Here is an 18,924-nt window from a genome sequence, read left to right as displayed (position 1 = left end):
GTCCTATTACCCTTCTTTTCACTTTTTCCAAAGTCTCAACATCTTTTTTTTGCAATGCAGGGACCAAGACTAGATGCAGTATTCCAGGTGTGGCCTTACTAAGACTTTATAAAGTGGTACTAATGCTTCATGTGATTTTGATTCTGTGACAGACTGAATAATTCCTCCGTAGAGGAATTGTATCAGCAGTCTTGAGTTGTATGAGTTGATGCAGGAAGTACATTCTTTTTAATCGTCTTGCTGGTGGTTTATAAACACGGTTCCACCACAAAACCGTGGTAGACAAAAGCGCAGTCGACGAAAGCGCGTATGTGACGTCATCACAGCGCAACGAAAAAGATCGAAAAATGTAAAAATAAAGCGAAAACCTTACCCTAACCCCCCCAAACCTAACCCTAAACCTAACCCTAAACCTAACCCTTAACCTAACCCTAAATCTAACCCTAAACCTAACCCTAAACCTAACCCTTAACCTAACCCTAAATCTAACCCTAAACCTAACCCTTAACCTAACGAAAAACCTAACGCTAACCCTTAACCTAATGCTAAACGTAACGCTAATGCTCTAAACCTAACCCTAACCCTTAACCTAACCCTAACCCTTACCTTTATGTGAATCGGCTTGCTGTAATTTAATTTTTATTTCAATTTTTCGATCTTTTTCGTCGCGCTGTGATGACGTCACATACGCGCTTTCGTCGACCGCGCTTTTCTGGAACGCGGTTTTGACGGGTCACGTATAAACACACCATTTGAGGTCAGGATACCTAACATCACCTTTGCCATTACAGTACATTGCATTGATGGAGGAGGTCCAATCAGTGTTTAAAGATTGGCAGAACATGGGCTTGTGGATATTTTCAGGTGAGTCATCTCCATGATAATGCATGTTCTCAGAAACACTCTTTCCATCAGGGTCTCCTGAGTAGTGAGTGGTAGTAGACCAGGGGTGGGTTTCAACCGGTTCGCGGCGGTCCCCGCGAACCGGTTGGTCAGCGAACCCGGAAGTAAGTAACTTCCGGGAACGGCGAAGGGCCCGCCCGCCCGCCCGCGCTCCTTACCGGTCTTTGAAGGCTTCTGCGCTTCCACACAGGCGCATGGCACATACAGCACCTGCGTGAGTCTCTGCGAGCGGCTGGAGCATTGCTCAGGCACTCAGACGCATGCGTGAACTGCGCGCGTGCACGAGGACGCCGCCGGCCCCGTTCCAACCGAACCGGTTGGAACGGGATTAGCAACCCACCCTTGTAGTAGACCAGAGGTGGGTTCCTACCAGTTCTCACCTATTCGGTAGAACCGGTTCGTCAACTCTACTGAACCGGTTAGAAGAGGTTCCACCAGTGGACCCGGAAAGCAGGCCACACCTACAGAAGAGGTTCCAAACTTTTTTGAAACCCACCATTGCAGTAGACCCTGAGGACGCAGATGAATCTCCAAGGCCTTCTAAAAGGAGGCAAATGACCAGCTGTCTGCAGGGAATATAAATCCTTCCATTCTCCACCATCCTGTCAGAACTGAAGAAGCTTCTTGGATGGGAAGCGAAACCTCTTCAGAAAGGAAAACAAGAAAGGCCAGTTGCCTCCTGAAAAAGCATCTTTGGGACAACCGTAATCTGGATGACTCAGAATCTCTACAGCCTAATGGATTGGTTTGATCCAAAGTAAATCTCTCTCTCTCTTTTTTTTTTTTTAAGAGAGAGAGAAAAAGAGAGTTGTGATTAACATTGTCACTCTATTCCCTCCCCAAAACCTTAAAACAGCCAACTTTTTCTTCAGTGTGCAGTTTTCCGCCCCTGAATCGGTGGCTTCTCTGTGAAGCCAAAAATCTATGATGATTCAGATGTTGGGGAGGGCTGTGGGGAGGGGGAAGACAACACTTTGAAAAGCGAGGAAGAAAGCGAGAAAATTAATATTGCAGCTGTTCTTCTGATTAATGAGAGATAATTGCTCTTGAAAAGTCACCCCTGTGGCATTTTGTTGTCTCCTGGATCTTTGTTCTTTTCCCTACTATTATTGAGGACTTTCTGGAAGACGAAGCGGTTCTTTTCAATTTTTGGGTATTCAGAAAGTGTTGCCTGGTTACGGGAGGGGGGGAAACGGAGCAAACTTGGGGGGGGGGATAGATTGGGAAGAGGTGCCACAGCAGCCATCTCACAATGCCACGCTTAGCAGAAAAAGGATGGCTGCAAGTCATCGAAGAGCTTTCAATAAAACATTCCAGGGCTTCTTCACGCTTCGGGAATGGCCTCATGAAAGGGAGGTAGGGAAAGCTGATGCACAGGCGTGTGCATGCACACACACACACACTCACACACACAATGCACACACAGTACACCTCAGGGGGAGTGCCTGAAGAAGAGACAACCACTGGCTTGCAAACTTTCGGGGCGGGGGCAATAAAAATAAAACCTCCACCGCCACCACTCCTTTCCCCCTGCCACCCCCAGGAATGCAGGTAGTGCTCAACTTACAACCACAGTTGTCAGTCAGCAAACGTAGCCTGCACTCTAACCGCTGTGCCACTGGGGCCGAAGCAAAAGTCACTGCTGGTATCAAGGAATGCAGTTCTAACCGCACACTTGGCCGAACCTGGACCCAACCCATGGATGGCTATGGTACAGTGGTGAAATTCAATTTTTTTTACTACCCGTTCTGTGGGCGTGGCTTGGTGGGCGTGGTTTGGTGGGCATGGCAGGGGAAGGATACTGCAAAATCACCATTCCCACCCCACTCCAGGGGAAGGATACTGCAAAATCGCCATTCCCACCCCACTCCAGGAGAAGGATACTGCAAAATCGCCATTCCCTCCACACTCCTGAGGGAAGGATACTGCAAAATCGCCATTCCCACCCCATTCCAGGGAAAGGATACTGCACATTCCCACCCCACTCCAGCAAAATCCCCATTCCCTCCACACTCCTGGGGGAAGGATACTGCAAAATCACCATTCCCACCCCACTCCAGGGGAAGGATACTGCAAAATCGCCATTCCCACCCCACTCCAGGGGAAGGATACTGCAAAATCGCCATTCCCACCCCACTCCAGGGGAAGGATACTGCACATTCCCATCCCACTTCAGCAAAATCTCCATTCCCTCCATACTCCTGGGGGAAGGATACTGCAAAATCGCCATTCCCACCCCACTCCAGGGGAAGGATACTGCAAAATCCCCATTCCCACCCCAATCTGGGGCCAGCCAGAGGTGGCATTTGCCAGTTCTCCGAACTATTCAAAATGTCTCCGACCAGTTCTCTGAAGTACTCAAAATTTCCACTACTGGTTCTCCAGAACCTGTCAGAACCTGCTGTATTTCACCCCCTGCTGTGGTGACATCTTTTTTCTTTTCTTTTGTAGTATGGTGACCAAAATTGGTTACAGTATTCCAGGATTGTGGACTTCAACTCCCAGAATTTCCTGGGGATTTCTGGGAGTAGACGCTCATACATCTTAAAGTTGCCAAGGCTGTGAAACTCGGGGTTACACTGAGATGGGGAAAAAGCCCTCAAAAGAGTATCCTAGTAGTGCATTCAAAAGAATGAATCCCTTTCATAAATGCCTGTTGGCTTATGATTGCTTTCTTTTCTAGGAGCGGAGGAAACATGATTTGTGTGAATGAGGCAATGCAGGAATTGCTGATGTTCTTTTTAAAAGCTCCGGCTCTTTTTTCTTCTTCTTTTTTTCCCCCCCTTTTCTTCTCCTTTCTCCTTTTAGTGATTAAAAAAAAAAAAGGAGAGAGAGAGAGAGAGAGGAGCGGTTTTGTTACATTCTCATTTGTTACACCGTCTTGAACTGAAAGCAGACAAAGCTATATTCTGTCACCCCAAGCAGGATGAAGGGGAATCAAAGGATTTTCCCTTAAAAGGACTAATTTTCTCCTTGAATTATGAAAGTAATGGCTAGGTAACAACCCGCGCTATGTACCCAACTGCCTTAATACCTTCTAAATCCTTCCACGTGGCTCAACTAGTTGTAGCAATTAGAGCTCATTATAGGCTCGTTTCAGGGATTACTTAATGGACAATGAAATTTTATCGGACAGAATTCTCGAAAAATAAAAATAAAAAATGCCAGGAAGGGGCCAATGTGATGTGGGCGCATGCCTTGCATCGTTCCGCCTGGGTTGGAAATACCTTGAGCTGGTTCCTATTTCCTCTTTTGCTCCTTTCCATTTGATTTGTCAAAACAATTACCTGTTTAAAGGCCGATGACCCACATTTCTTACTGCCTTTGAGAAGTCTTTAAGGGAAAGGATACCCTCTCTGATGATCTGCCTGAATTCGGTTTATACAGAGACTTCTCCTGTACCGTAAGTTAAATGCAGAGGTGGTATTCAGCAGGTTCTGACCAGTTCTGGAGAACCGGTAGCAGAAATGTTGAGTAGTTGGGAGAACCGGCAAATACCACCTCTGGCTGGCCTCGCCCCCATCTATTCTCTGCCTCCCGAGTCCCAGCTGATCGGGAGGGAATGGAGATTTTACAGTAACCTTCCCCTGCCACACCCACCAAGCCATGCCACGCCCCCCAAGCCACACCTACAGAACCAGTAGTAAATGGGGGTATATGTGGGTATATACATAATTTTGTGTTTATTTATTTATCTTGTCATGTAAAATTGGAGGTGGTGACTCTTTAAGAGTTGTATGCAACAAAATCTCATTCTTAATGTATGCCAATTAGTGTATATTCAAAGTGGCAATAAACTTATTCTATTCTATTCTATTCTATTCTGATCCCATCCCATTCTTTTTTATTCTAATTCTATTTTATTTCTAATTCTAATTCTATTTTATTTCTAATTCTAATTCTATTCCGTTCTAATTCCAATTCCAATTCCATTCTATTCTACTCTATTCTGTTCTACTCTATTCCCATCCTATTTTTTCTCTATTCTAATTCTAATTCTATTCCTTTCTGTTCTTATTCAAATTCAAATTCTATTCTATTCTGCTCTATTCCCATCCTATTCTTTTTCTCTATTCTAATTCTAATTCTATTCCTTTCTGTTCTTATTCAAATTCAAATTCTTATTCTATTCTACTCTAATCCCATCCTATTCTTTTCCCTCTATTCTAATTCTATTCTATTCTGTTCCATTTATTTCTCTTCTGTTCCTATTCAAGTTCAAATAATTCAAATTCTATTCTATTCATTTCCTCTCTCCCCAGGTATTATGCCTAGCAGAATATATATTAGGATAAACTAAGTGAAAAAAACATCACGTTACAAAAACTGAAAATGCTTATTTAAACTAGAAGGCCTGAAAGCATCCTTGTGGAATTGGCTAATTTTTGTTTTCATTTGTATTGTACAAAGAATTTGGTAGATGAGTCTAGGGTAGGGAACTGAAAAACAAGGCAGCAGCTGCTGGGATCTTTTTCCACAAAATGCCCTAAACCATTTACTCGACCCAAACCCAATGGGTCTGAGGAAAGGTGTTTAGAATAGAATAGAATAGAATAGAATAACAGAGTTGGAAGGGACCTTGAAAGTCTTCTAGTCCAACCCCCTGCTCAGGCAGGAAACCTTATACCATTTCAGACAAACAGTTATCCAATCTCTTCTTTAAAACTTCCAATGTTGGAGCATTCACAAATTCTGGAGGCAAGTTGTTCCACTGATCAATTGTTCTGTCAGGAAATCTCTCCTTAGTTCTAGATTGCTTCTCTCCTTGATTAGTTTCCGCCCATTGCTTCTTGGCCTACCCTCAGGTGCTTTGGCGAATAGCTTGACTCCCTCTTCTTTGTGGCAGCCCCTGAGATATCGAAACACTGCTATCATGTCACCCCCAGTCCTTCTTTTCATTAAACTAGACATAACCCAGTTGCTGCAACCGTTCTTCATATGCTTTAGGCACCAGTCCCCTAATCATCTTTGTTGCTCTTCTCTGCACTCATTCTAAAATCTCCACATCTTTTTTTTTACATTGTGGCGACCAAAACTGAATGCAGTATTCCAAGTGTGGCCTTACCAAGGCATTATAAAGTGGTATTAACCCTTCACGTGATCTTGATTCTGTCTTTGTTGATGCAGCCTAGAACTGTGTTGGCTTTTTTGGCAGCTGCTGCTGCACACGGCTAGCTCATGTTTAAATGGTTGTCCACTAGGCCTCCAAGATCCCCCAGATGTTTAGTTTTGGAAGCTCCAAAGGAAGCGGGACTGCAGAAAAGGAATGTTTGAATCTGTATTCCAAAGAGTCAGGATTCGGAGGGAGGCCTTTTCCAGTTGGGCCCCGAGATGTCAAGAAGTTGTACGCTTGTCTGAACCTGCAAAGACCAAATCAATCTAATAAAATGGAGGGGCATCGGAATGTATTGGGCTCATATCTGAATTCCTTAAAGGAATAGCAAGGGGGCTGACCCACTCATCGAAACCTAGGGTGCAATATGGCTTTCTCTACCCCAGGAAGGAGCCTAAATGGGGACAGAAAACCTCCTTCCGCTGCTGCTGTATCTCACATGGGCTTTGCAAGCCATCCCTGGGCTCTCCCCAGCTGATCCACGCCGCTGGGCTGGCCTGATGGTTGTCATAAGACCTGGGATTAACGCATTTCTGAAATAGCTGCCTGTTTACCCTCCCGGGACCCCTCCGTCCAGGAAACTTTTTCTAATTGAATCCTAATCGCCTTCAAATAGCGGTCTGGCATCCAGCTTTGATTGCCACCCATAAATTGTTCAGTGACCTAGCTCTCCTTTCCTTTTCTGCGAGCAAATGAAGGGATCGCCCAGGTGTGGGTCGGCCGAGAGTTTAAAGAACGGTTTTGAAACAGGCTGCGTGTCGTAACAGGGCCTAAGAGGTTGGGAGTAAGATCCCCAGTAACCCAGGATCTGGGATCACTTATTCCTGTGATGCTGAAACAACTCGCTGATAAATGTTTGGAGAATGCAGCCAGGAATGGGTTGGTTTTCAACTGGGCCTACTTTAAATAGATCATCCCAAGGATAAGGATGATCATTGCATTTATCTTCAGTCTTTCTTTTTTTATCATGGAAGGCTGAGCTCCTGAACTTTTAAGATGGAGTGTTCAATCCGTGGCACGACAAAACCGCGCTCGACTAAAGCGCGCCCGATTAAACCGCGTCACTAACGTCATCAGCAGGGCAACAACAGCGAGCGCGGAGAAAGAAGGGCGCTTTAAATAGCGCTTTGAAAGCAAGCCGATTCAAGTTAAGGTAAGGGTTAGGTTTAGGGTTAGGTTTAAGGTTAGGTTTAGGGTTAGGTTAAGGGTTAGGGTTAGGGTTAGGGTTAGGGTTAGGTTTAGGGTTAGGTTAAGGGTTAGGATTAGGTTTAGCGTTAGGTTTAGCGTTAGGTTTAGCGTTAGGTTTAGCGTTAGGTTTAGGGTTAGGTTTAGGGTTAGGTTTAGGGTTAGGTTTAGGGTTAGGCTTAGGATTAGGTTTAGGGGGGGTTAGGTTTAGGTTTAGGGGTTAATTTTAGGTTTAGCGTTTACAGCGTGCTTTTTTCTCCGCGCTGTTGTCGCGCTGTGATGACGTCAGCTACGCGGTTTCATCGAGCGCCCTTTAGTCGAACGCGGTTTTGTGGTGGAACCGTTCAATCTACCACCATCCCCAGAAACCTTTTCTGCCTGTTGCGGCCCACCAGGAGAGCTGGCAGCAGAGTCAGACAGTGAGGAAGTTGGGGAGGAGCATGGGCCAGTCCTGGAGGCTGGGGAAGGCTTGGACGAGGGCTCTGCAGAGATGGGGCCAAGGCCACCTGGCAGTTCTCAGCTGCCCTCGGAGCTAGACAGAAATGAGGCAGAAGAACAGCTGGAGCCTGTTCCCAGTGTGTGCATGTGCAGAGCTGCCAGAAGAAAAGAACAGCTAAGAAATCAGGGTCGACGTGGGAGTAAAGCCACAGGTGGACGGTGAATGGCCCTTCCCATAGGAAATAAAAGGAATGAAAGGGGAGTGGGCTTTTGTGGGAAACAATTCATTCATTTGTTCATTCATTTCAGGAGTGTGAAGATCTGTCCGTGAATCTCAGAGACTCTGTGCCAAATCTTTCCTTGGCGTTTGGAAAACATTCTCATGGCAGCTTTCCAAGCTAGATAAGGTCTGTGGTCATAACTCCACCTTTGAAAGACTGTTTGCCAGGCCTTCGCTGAATGTGAATGAGAGGAATTCACATTCGTTTAATAAAAGGGGTTTTACCAGGACCAGGAATCTGCTTGGTGCTTTTTGGGGAAGCCTACGTCAGAACACCGCCCTTCCCAACGGTTTTCATAATTCCCCATTGAGGTGAACTCCTTGGAAGTCAGAGAGGAAAAAGTAATATGCAACATTTACCTCATTCCTTCTATAAATGCCACTTGGCTCGGTTTCATTTACACATGGGCTTCTCCTTCAGATATGAATGACAGATTGACCATACACACACACACACACACCAGTGGTGGGATTCAGTCAGTTCGCACCTATTCAGGAGAACCGGTTGTTAACTTTCTAAGCAGTTTGGAGAACCAGTTGTTGGAAGAAATCTGATTTTTTTCCCCACTTTCCAGGGCTAATCCTGTAAGGAAGGCAGGAAGGAAACATTCTGGTGTTGTTTCTAGCCTAATCTTTATTGCCCTGCGTACAGAAACTGCCTCTCCGGTTAACCCTTATTACATTGTAACGGCTAAGGCGAAGCGCCCATTGACGTGAGTGACATTGAGTTGGCCATGCCCACCCGGTCACATGACCACTGAGCCACGCCCACCCAGCTAGTCATTAGGGCAGAGAACCGGTTGTTAAATTATTTGAATCCCACCACTCACACACACACACAACTTCTGTTCCTATTACCTACTTATTCATGAATAGATGAAGCACCTTTTGCTCCCTTAACCTAATTTTCTGAGTTTGCAGAATAAACTACTGTAATGTCATTAGCTGGGTACGCACCACCCGGTAAGTTAAAATGTATTTAGCCTATTAAGTGATGGAAGTTTCCCACATGGACCCAGCCACCATTCTCATTCTTAGATAGAATGGTATGACCCAGTCACTTAAATAGCACTTACTCTCAGAATTCTCATATACGTAAGATACCAGAGGTTTGAATTTTATTCCACCCCTATCGTTCCCAAGAGGCTTTTGGACTTTCTGTTTTGTTTTTGCTTTGAAGAGGTTTTGCTTCTCATCCAAGAAGCTTCTTCACTTCCTGACTTCACTGGAAGTCAGAGCGGAGTCTTTGGGTCTCTGCTGCGCAGGCGTGAGGGGGGGCGGAGTGCATATGGGGGAACCTGTGCCCGCATGCTTTGGAGGGCAGGGCACATGGGTGGTGGGCACTAGCATTGCATTTTGGGGGGCTATCTACATGCACGCACAAACACAAACACAACACACACACACACACACACACTGTACCCCATTTTGGGCCTGGAAGGCCTCCTGTACCAACCTGGAAGCAAAAAATAGGCAAGGGAGAGTGGGGTGCATGCGCAGAGGATGTGTGTGCACGTGCTTGGGGATGCATGTGCATGTGCAGGGATGCGCGTGCCTCAGGGGTGGGTTCCTGCCAGTTCTAACCTCTTCTATAGAAGAGGTTCCACAAATCTACCATGCCATTTAGAACCGGTTCCAGCTCCCTCACTCTGCCCGTCCACACCATGCTTGCCCCGCCCACCGCTCACTGATTGGCTGGCTCCCCGCCCGCCTCTAAGAGTCCTATCTAAACCTTAAAGTCTTAAAGCTGTCAAGTTTGAACACCCCTGGGGTTTTTTTTCTAAAGCATTAGGGGTGCTTGTAACTTGACAGCTTTAAGACTTGCACACTTTAATGCCAGAGTTCCTGAGCCAACATGACTGGAGGAGGAATTCTGGGAGTTGAAGTCCACAAGTCTTAAAGCTGTCAAGTTTGAACATCCCTGGGTTTTTTTTTCCTAAAGGCTTAGGGGTGCAAGGGTCTTGTCACTTGACAGCTTTAAGACTTTGCGTGCTTCAAATGCCAGAGTTTCTGAGCCAACATTTTGGTTGCTAAGCAAGAGCATTGTTAAGTGAGTTTCACCACATTTTACAAGTTGGCCACACCCACCCAGTCACATGACTGCCAAGCCATTCCCACTCGGTCACATGGCTGGCAAGCCACTCCCATCCAGTCACATGGCCTGCAAGCCACTCCCACAAAGCAGGCCACACCTACAGAAGAGGTTCTAAAAAAATTTGAAACCCACCACTGGTGTGCCTGCATGAGGGCGCTCATATTGCATTTTGGGGGTACGCGCGTGGGGGCTTTGGGCACTGAGCACCAAAAAGGTTAGCCATCACTGACTTATACTATTTCAGATAAGTGGCTGGCTAGTTTCTTCTTAAAAACCTCCAATGATGGAGCGCCAACGATTTCTGAAGTCAAGCTATTCCATAGGTTAATTGTCCTCACTGTTAGGAAGTTTCTCCTTAATTCCAAGTTGCTTCTCTCTTTGGTTAGTTTCCAGCCATTATTTCTTGCCGTGCCCTCTGGTGCTTTGGAGAATAATTTGACCCCCTCTCTTCTTTGTGGCAGCCCCTCAAATTCTGAAATACTGCTATCATGTCATCCCTCATTCTCCTTTTCTTTAGACTTAGCCAAACCCTGCAGCTGTTCTTCATTGGTTTAGCACGTCACTTGTGATGTACCCGTGGTTCGTCCATGAGGCCAATGTTGAGAAAAGACACGGACACGAGCTTTCTTGGGATGGAACGACCCAGATTGGGGTCTGGTTGCCCCTTTTATTGAGATAGGACAAAGACAGAAGGAGCAATCAGCATGTGATTAAAGACAGCCTGTAAAACTACAATTGCTAATCTACTGCTCAGGGAAGTTCTGTCTATATATGGTCAAATCCTGGAGTCGTTGGGTAAGGCACATCTAGAGCGAACTATCAGGATGTTATGTTATGAACTATCAGGATGTTATGGAGTACTATCAGGATGTTATGTTCTTTAGGAGTTTGTTTTCTCCTGTGTGGTTCAGCGTGGCTGCGCATGCCCTGTTATGCACTGGGCCATGGGTGACCGCCACACCTACACAAGGAGTTATGTGACAACAAGCTGCATGGCATTGGGAGGGGAAAGGGGGAATAGAAAGTTACAGCACAGCATAGGGGGGAGAAAGGGCATGTGTGGGAGTAGCTGGCTCACATAGTTCATGTTATATGAGGCTGCATAGTGAGTCCTGGCCGTTTAGGCCGGAAAGATGTTTCTGGTGCGATGTTTTTGCATCCCTGTGTATGTGTGTTTCAGACAGCAGAAACTGCCCTGCACACAAACACCCGGAATGGATTCCAACAGTCACTTGAAACAACTATCACAATAATATAATCAATTTGTTTTGTGGTTGCATGTTGTACAAGTACAGCAAATATGTTAATATTAGTTTGGGATTGTATACATTCAGACTGTATTTGCCAACCCAAATCCAATACAATCCAATACAATAGCAGAGTTGGAAGGGACCTTGGAGGTCTTCTAGTCCAACCCCCTGCCTAGGCAGGAAACCCTATACCGTTCCAGACAAATGCCTATCCAACATCTTTTTAAAGACTTCCAGTGTTGGGGCATTCATAACTTCAACACGATTCATTGATGAGTCAGCCCATCCTGCAACTAGGTTAATTCAATAAATCGCAGTTCCGTTAGCTTGGGTAACAAATTGTGGTGACTTCAAAGTGATGACATGTGAATATGACATAATGAGGAAAGGATGCAACTTTTTACTTGTCACACATCACAACGATGCATGTTACTTGCATCAGAAGGTCATGGCACACAAGTTGGTGATCTGTGTTGAGTGGACACAATCAATGCAATGTACTCCTGAAGTAAGTTTTGACTTTGGATTTAAAGGGGATCCAACCTTTAGACAGTCTTTTATAAGTACCGTATTTTTCGGAGTATAAGACGCACCATAAAGAGCCGAGGTGGCACAGTGGTTAGGGTGCAGTACTGCAGGCCACTTCAGCTGACTGTTATCTGCAGTTCAGCGGTTCTAATCTCACCGGCTCAAGGTTGACTCAGCCTTCCATCCTTCCGAGGTGGGTGAAATGAGGACCCAGACTTTGTGGGCGATATGCTGACTCTGTAAACCGCTTAGAGAGGGCTGAAAGCCCTATGAAGCGGTATATAAGTCTAACTGCTATTGCTATTTTCCCCTCAAAAAAGAGGGTGAAAATCTGGGTGTGTATTATACCCTTAAGACAGCATTTTTGGCCTCCCGGAACCCCGCCCCCTTCACCAAAATGGCCGTGCAGAGCCTTTAGGAGGCTTCCGGGGTGCTCCTGGGGGCTGGGGAGGGCAGAAATGAGCAAAAAACGGCCCGTTTCTTTTCTCAACTTGCCCCCCCCGGAGCACTCTATAAACCTTCTAAAGGCTTTTGACAAGGAATAGACCCGTTTTTGCTTGTTTTTGCGCCCCCCTCCCCAGCAGCATTCTACAAGCCTCCTAAGGGCTATGCATGTCCTTTATTTGCAAAAAACGGATTATTTTTGGGAGGTCTCCAGAGTGCAAAAACTTTTTTTTAAATTTGTCTCTTCAAAATCTTGGTGCGTCTTATACTCCAGTGTGTCTTATACTCTGAAAAATACGCTAACCTTTCAACAGCCAGGATATGCAATTAGTCCTCAACTTACAACAGTTCATTTAGTGACCATTCAAAGTTACAAGGGCACTGAAAAAAGCGATTTAAGACCATTTTTCACACTTATGACCGCTGCATCATCCCCATGGTCATGTGATTTTTCATGTGGATGCTTGACAATTGACTCATATTTACGACGGTTGCAACGCGGTCGAGGTCATGTTATTCCCTTTGGGGACCTTCTGACAAGCCAAGTCAATGGGGGAAGCCACAATTCACTCAACAACCGTGTTACTAACTTAACAATTGCAGTGACTCATTTAACAGATGTGGCAAGGAAAGTCGTAAAATGGGGCAAAACTCACTTAACAAATTTCTTACTCTAATGACATACACTTTGGGCTCAATTGGGGTCGTTCAGTTGAGGTTTACCTGTATGGGGCTTGGTTGAAACAAAGAATAAGATAATTAAACATTTACATTCAGTTGATCAGACGGATATGAAGCTGGATCATTTGATGTAGCTGCATAACTCTGGTTCTAAGCTCATTTGCTCCTCATGAAGCTGCAGAGGCCAGAGGGCCCCTCGACCTGAACTTAAAGGTCCCGCGGTTGGATAAATCACCAGTTGCCCCAGAAGACTATGACTACCACTGAGTGTTGTATCTGTGATTTATGATTATTGTATTTTATGATTATGATGATCATTTACTGCTTTTATGTACACTGAGAGCTTATGCACCAAAGACAAATTCCTTCTGTGTGTTTATTTGGCCAATAAAGAATTCAATTCTATTCTATTCTATACGATTCTATTCTGTTCTATTCTACTCTACTCTCTTCCTACTACTCCTACTCTACTCTAATTCTTCTCTTCACTACTACTACTACTACTACTACTACTACTACTACTACTCAACACTAATTCTACTCTAATTCTATACTTTAATTCTACTCTATTTTGCTCTACTCTAATTCTACTCTTTTTTGCTCTACTCTAATTCTACTCTTTCCTACTCAACTCTACTCTAATTCTATTCTAACTCTACTCTACTCTAATTCTACTCTTCTCTAGTATACTCTACTCTACTCCTACTACTCCTAATACTCGACTGTCAGCTTCTGCTTTGCTGCTGCTTCAGCTGCCATGAAACGGGAAGGGGGGGGGCTTGTTGTGGGAGGGTTTTAATTGATGTGCTGGAGGTCTGCTGACGGAATGTTCCAGGGTGTTCCAGTCGTCGGGGTGTACGCATGCGTACGTGTTTCCCGCCTACATCAACGGCCTTCACATTCCATCTTGGCCTGTCTTTTTGAAGTTGTCTCACACCTGACATTTGAGGGACTTATGATTGGACTGGAGCTTTGATCCTGTGGGGGGGGAACGGGCTATGCTATATATCAATTGCTTTCGCGCCATATTATTCAGATCTTGCTTCACTACTGCTCGCTTACCATTTATAATTAGTAAAAGTACTTTGGATTTCCAACCCATGGAGTCTCTTGGTCTTCTTTCCTAATTATGGAATGGAGTGGGGCCTGACAAGAAGCAAGATCTCAGTAATATCCCTTTCCAGGAGATTTACGTCTACCGAGAAGGGACATAATGTCTTCTCCGACCAGAGAGGAGGAAGGCGCCGTTGGAGGGATGGACTCCAGTGAACTGGGACCTCCCGACCTTTCTTTACACCAGCCCAGCCCGTCTGACCGACCTCTGCACGAAGATTTATGTCAACTGCAAATTTCCAGTCAGCCTGAGCCTTCCCCCCTGCCCCGGTGGTCAACTTCAGTGGGGCAAAGAGGAATAGAGACAAGTTGGAATGCTGGTCTCACCCAGAGACCACCTCAACAAACTTCGCTGGAGCCAGGGGCCGTGAGAAAACCTCAGGGGGGCGAATTTCCTGACTATTGGAGCCAAAGAGGCGATGAAGCGGAATGGAGAAATTATCAGCACCAGGGCCCCGTGAGAAAACCACAGCGGAGTGAGTTACCTGATTATTGGGGTCAAACATTTTTGGAGGACAGGAGGGGGGAGGAGGAAAGAGACTGGAGAAGTTGGCAACGTCACCCACGCCAGGATTCTCCCCCACCCCCCCCTCGGCCTGCATCACCCCCTGCGGCTAGAGGTTTTGCTGATCAAAGGGGACCTCCCCCCCAAGCCCCACCTCGAAGACATCGAATGGCTAAAATTCCTCCCTTGCCGGTGCGTTTTGATGGTTCTTCCACCAACCTTCCCTCTTTTCTTATGCAAGTTTTTAACTACATGGAAATTTATGGGCGGGACTTTGAATCTGATACTTTAAGGGTCAGAATGGTTCTTTTATCGTTGGATGGTGAAGCGGCCACGTGGTCGACTGCTCTGCATATGTCTGGTTCTCCCCTCTTGGGGAATTTCAACCGTTTTATGGCGGCTTTCCGCCAACGTTTTGATGACCCGTTGACCGAGAAGCGGAACAAGTTAAAGTTTTTAACCTTTGACCAAGACGATAGACCTGTGGCCCAATACATCCAGGAGTTTCAATGTCTGTCTCAGTATATGAGAGGCTGGGGGGAGGATGCGCTTCTGGACAGATTTGCTGAAGGCTTAAACGCTGACATTTATCAACAATGTGTCAATCGTAACCTGCCGAGGCGTTTAATCACTTGGTTCGAACATGCTGCTGACGCTGAGCTTGATTTAATTCGTCTGCGCTATGCCACTGAAGAAAGAAGGAAGCGAAAAGAAAGAGCTGCCAAGTCCCTCCCCCCTCCTGCTACTCAAGCGCTTCCCAAACGCCGGGGCGACGCGAGGGAGCCCCCTTCTGGCTCCTCCAGACCTTTAACATGTTTTCGCTGTGGCAAGCTTGGGCATACCGCCCCCCTCTGTCGGGCGAGATCACCCCTCTCCACCCAACCCCCTCCCAGACGGGAGGAGAAGCCTGCAAGAGGCCCTGGAAAGAAAAAGAGGGAAACAGCTTTCGCAGGAGAAACCAACCCCCCTCCTCTTGCCCAACCATTGAAGGATGACGCGGATGCTAACTCCTCTTCTTCTGATGACTCAGATGACGACGCTTCACCTAACTGGGTGAGTTCAAACAAGGGGCCCCTTCTACTCCCTATTGAATTAAAGGTTCCTTCTGAGGGAACTACTGCCACCCTCCTGGCATTACTGGACTCCGGCTGTTCCCGGTCCATGATCAACCCAGCCATGGTTGAAAAATTAGGCCTCAAATTGCGAACTTTAAAAACCCCTCTTGTGTTTTGCCAGATAGACGGATCTGTTGCGGGGGGGGGGCCTGCCCATTTTTTTACTGAGCCTTTGGAAATGAAATTGGGGACCCACACTGAATTGATCTCTTTTGTGGTCGCGCCTGGCATGGACAGACCACTTATTTTGGGCATCCCATGGCTCCGGAAATGGAACCCTCACATTAACTGGCGGACAGGCCGCTTGCGGATTCGCTCCAAGGTACCTCCAGTGGGGGAGGGCTCTCCAAGCCAACCTGCAGTCACTGACGTTCCTGAGGTGGCCGCTAGGGGGCAGGAGAGGATTGCAGGAGAGGAGAGAATTCCGAAAGAATATTTGGATCTTAAAGAAGTCTTTAGCGAGCAATCTTCGGACATTCTACCCCCCCACAGGCCTACTGACTGCTCCATTGACATTTTGCCCGGAGTCAAACTCCCTAAACCCCGCATTTACTCCATGTCACCCAGGGAAATGGAGGAGATGCGTTCTTTCATTGACAAAAATTTGAAACGTGGTTTCATTGAACCGGCCCGGCCCAAGGTGGCGGCCCCTGTGCTATTTCGTGAAAAGAAAGATGGGTCTCTTCGTTTGTGTTGCGACTTCAGAAATCTTAACGCCATCTGTTCTCAGAACCTCTACCCACTCCCCTTGATGAAGGACTTATTGGCGCAACTGGGGAAGGGCCGCATCTTCACTAAATTGGACCTGCGTGAAGCTTACTATAGGGTGCGCATTAAGGAGGGGGACGAATGGAAGACCGCCTTTAACTGCCCTCTTGGTTGTTTCCAGTTCCGAGTTATGCCTTTTGGCCTACAGGGGGCCCCTGCTGTATTCATGCAATTTATTAATGAGATCCTACACGATCATCTCTATAAGGGCGTTATCGTATATCTGGATGATATCCTCATTTATACCCGCAATTACGACCACCACGTCAATCTCGTACGCACTGTTTTGAAAAAACTCCGGGCTGCCAACTTGTATGCCAAATTGTCTAAGTGTGAATTTCACCAATCTACTATTGATTATCTGGGCTACCGTATCTCCCCTCATGGCATTGAGATGGATCCTGAGAAGGTGAAGGCGGTCACTGAATGGGACGCTCCCAAAACTCGTAAGCAACTGCAACAATTTTTGGGTTTCGCTAATTTCTACCGTCAATTTATTCCCTCTTTTGCCGACATTGCTCTCCCTATTACGAATTTGCTCAAGACTAGGGGCGACCCGAAACCTAAACCCAGTAAGCCGTTGGACTGGACCATGGAATGCCAGGCGGCGTTTGAAAAGCTTAAACGCCTTTTTGCCGCTGAACCCGTTCTTAAACATCCTGACCTCAACCACCCCTTCGTTGTGCAAGCTGATGCCAGTGATGTCGCGGTTGGAGCAGTTCTGCTACAGGCAAATGATCAAGGTACCTTACAGCCTTGCGCGTACACCTCACGTAAACTCACTGACACGGAACGACGCTGGGCGGTCTGGGAGAAGGAGGCGTTTGCAGTTCGTTGGGCTCTCGCTACTTGGCGCCACTTCCTTGAAGGCTCTAAACACCCTTTTGAAGTGTGGACTGACCACAAAAATTTGGAAGCATTGCGCACACCTCGCCGTCTCTCCCCAAAGCAGATGCGTTGGGCCCAATATTTCAACCGTTTCAATTTCACGCTGAAGTATATCCCGGGCGGGAAGAATTTTATGGCCGATGCTTTATCCCGGTTACCTCAGTATAATTGTTCCAAGCTAAGTATCGTCCAACCGCTCTTGGCGGCTCCGGTGCTCACGCGTCGCCAGGCCAAGGCCCAACAGGACGTACCTCACGACCTGCTTTCTGACCTCAAAGCAGCTCTTCCGCAGGACGACTGGTTCCTCAACCATCGGGACGACTGCACTATGAGGGACGATCTGCCATGGATTGGAGCTAAACTGTACATCCCCGCTGCCCTACGTCTGGTGGTCCTTCGTCGCGCTCATGACTCCAGGATGGCGGGTCATTTTGGATTCGTGAAAACTTTGCACCTCGTTAAGAGACAATTCTGGTGGCCCTCTTTAAAAAAGGACATTGAACTTTATGTTTCCAGTTGCCCGGTTTGCGCCACCGCCAAGAAACCTCCGGGGAAACCACACGGATTTCTGCAGTCCGTCGCCCGCCCCGTTGCCCCGTGGAAGGAAATTTCTATGGACTTTATTGTGGACCTTCCCGAGAGCCAGGGGCACACAGTCATCTGGGTGGTTACTGATTTGTTCTCCAAACAAGTTCATTTCGTGCCGTGCCACAAGATTCCTTCTGCCAAGGCCTTGGCTAAGCTCTTCCTTTCCCATATATACCGTTTGCATGGCGTTCCCGACCGTATTGTCTCCGATCGTGGGGTCCAATTCACGTCCAAGTTTTGGAAAGAGTTCCTCACACGTATTGGCTCCGCCCAAGGCCTTAGCTCCGCCTACCATCCTCAGACTAATGGCGGCTGTGAACGTACTAATTCCGTCCTTGAACAATATTTACGTTGTTTCATCAATTATCAACAGGACGATTGGGTGGACTTGTTACCACACGCTGAAGTGGCCTATAACAATTCGGTTCATTCCAGCACTGGTTTCACCCCTTTCCGGGTAGTTTACGGCCAGGATTTTGTTCCTATCCCCGAACTGCCTGCGGCCCAGCCTCAGGTTCCCTCCGTGGCGGACTGGAGTGAACGTCTCAGTCGCCTTTGGCCCCTCACTCGTTCCACCTTGGACGCGGCCCACAAGGCTCACAAGAAACAGGCTGATAGGAAACGCTCTCAGCCTTATGAGTACCACGTTGGTGATTTGGTGTATTTGTCCACTAAATTCTTGCATACCACGCAAAAGTCGAAGAAATTGGGTCCCAAGTATGTTGGCCCTTTTCCCATTTTGAAAGTCATTAATCCTGTTTCTGTTCGTTTGCAATTGCCCAAACATCTTAGCCGGATCCATCCTGTGTTCCATATCAACCTTATCAAGCCCGTTCGGACGTCTGACCTGCGGCCTGCAGCTGACCCTCCACCTGCTCCGTTGCTTGTTGATGGGGAACATCATTTTGAGGTCCGGGACATTTTGGATTCCCGCAAGCACCGCAATCGCGTGCAATACCTTGTAGCTTGGAAACATTTTCCCCCCTCCCACACGGAATGGGTTGATAAGTCCCACGTGCGTGCTCCCCGC

Source organism: Thamnophis elegans, chromosome 9 (assembly GCF_009769535.1).
Source record: "Thamnophis elegans isolate rThaEle1 chromosome 9, rThaEle1.pri, whole genome shotgun sequence".
Taxonomy (NCBI): Eukaryota; Metazoa; Chordata; class Lepidosauria; order Squamata; family Colubridae; genus Thamnophis; species Thamnophis elegans.
The sequence above is the reverse complement of the archived record's forward strand: the minus strand, read 5'-3'. Positions refer to the sequence as shown.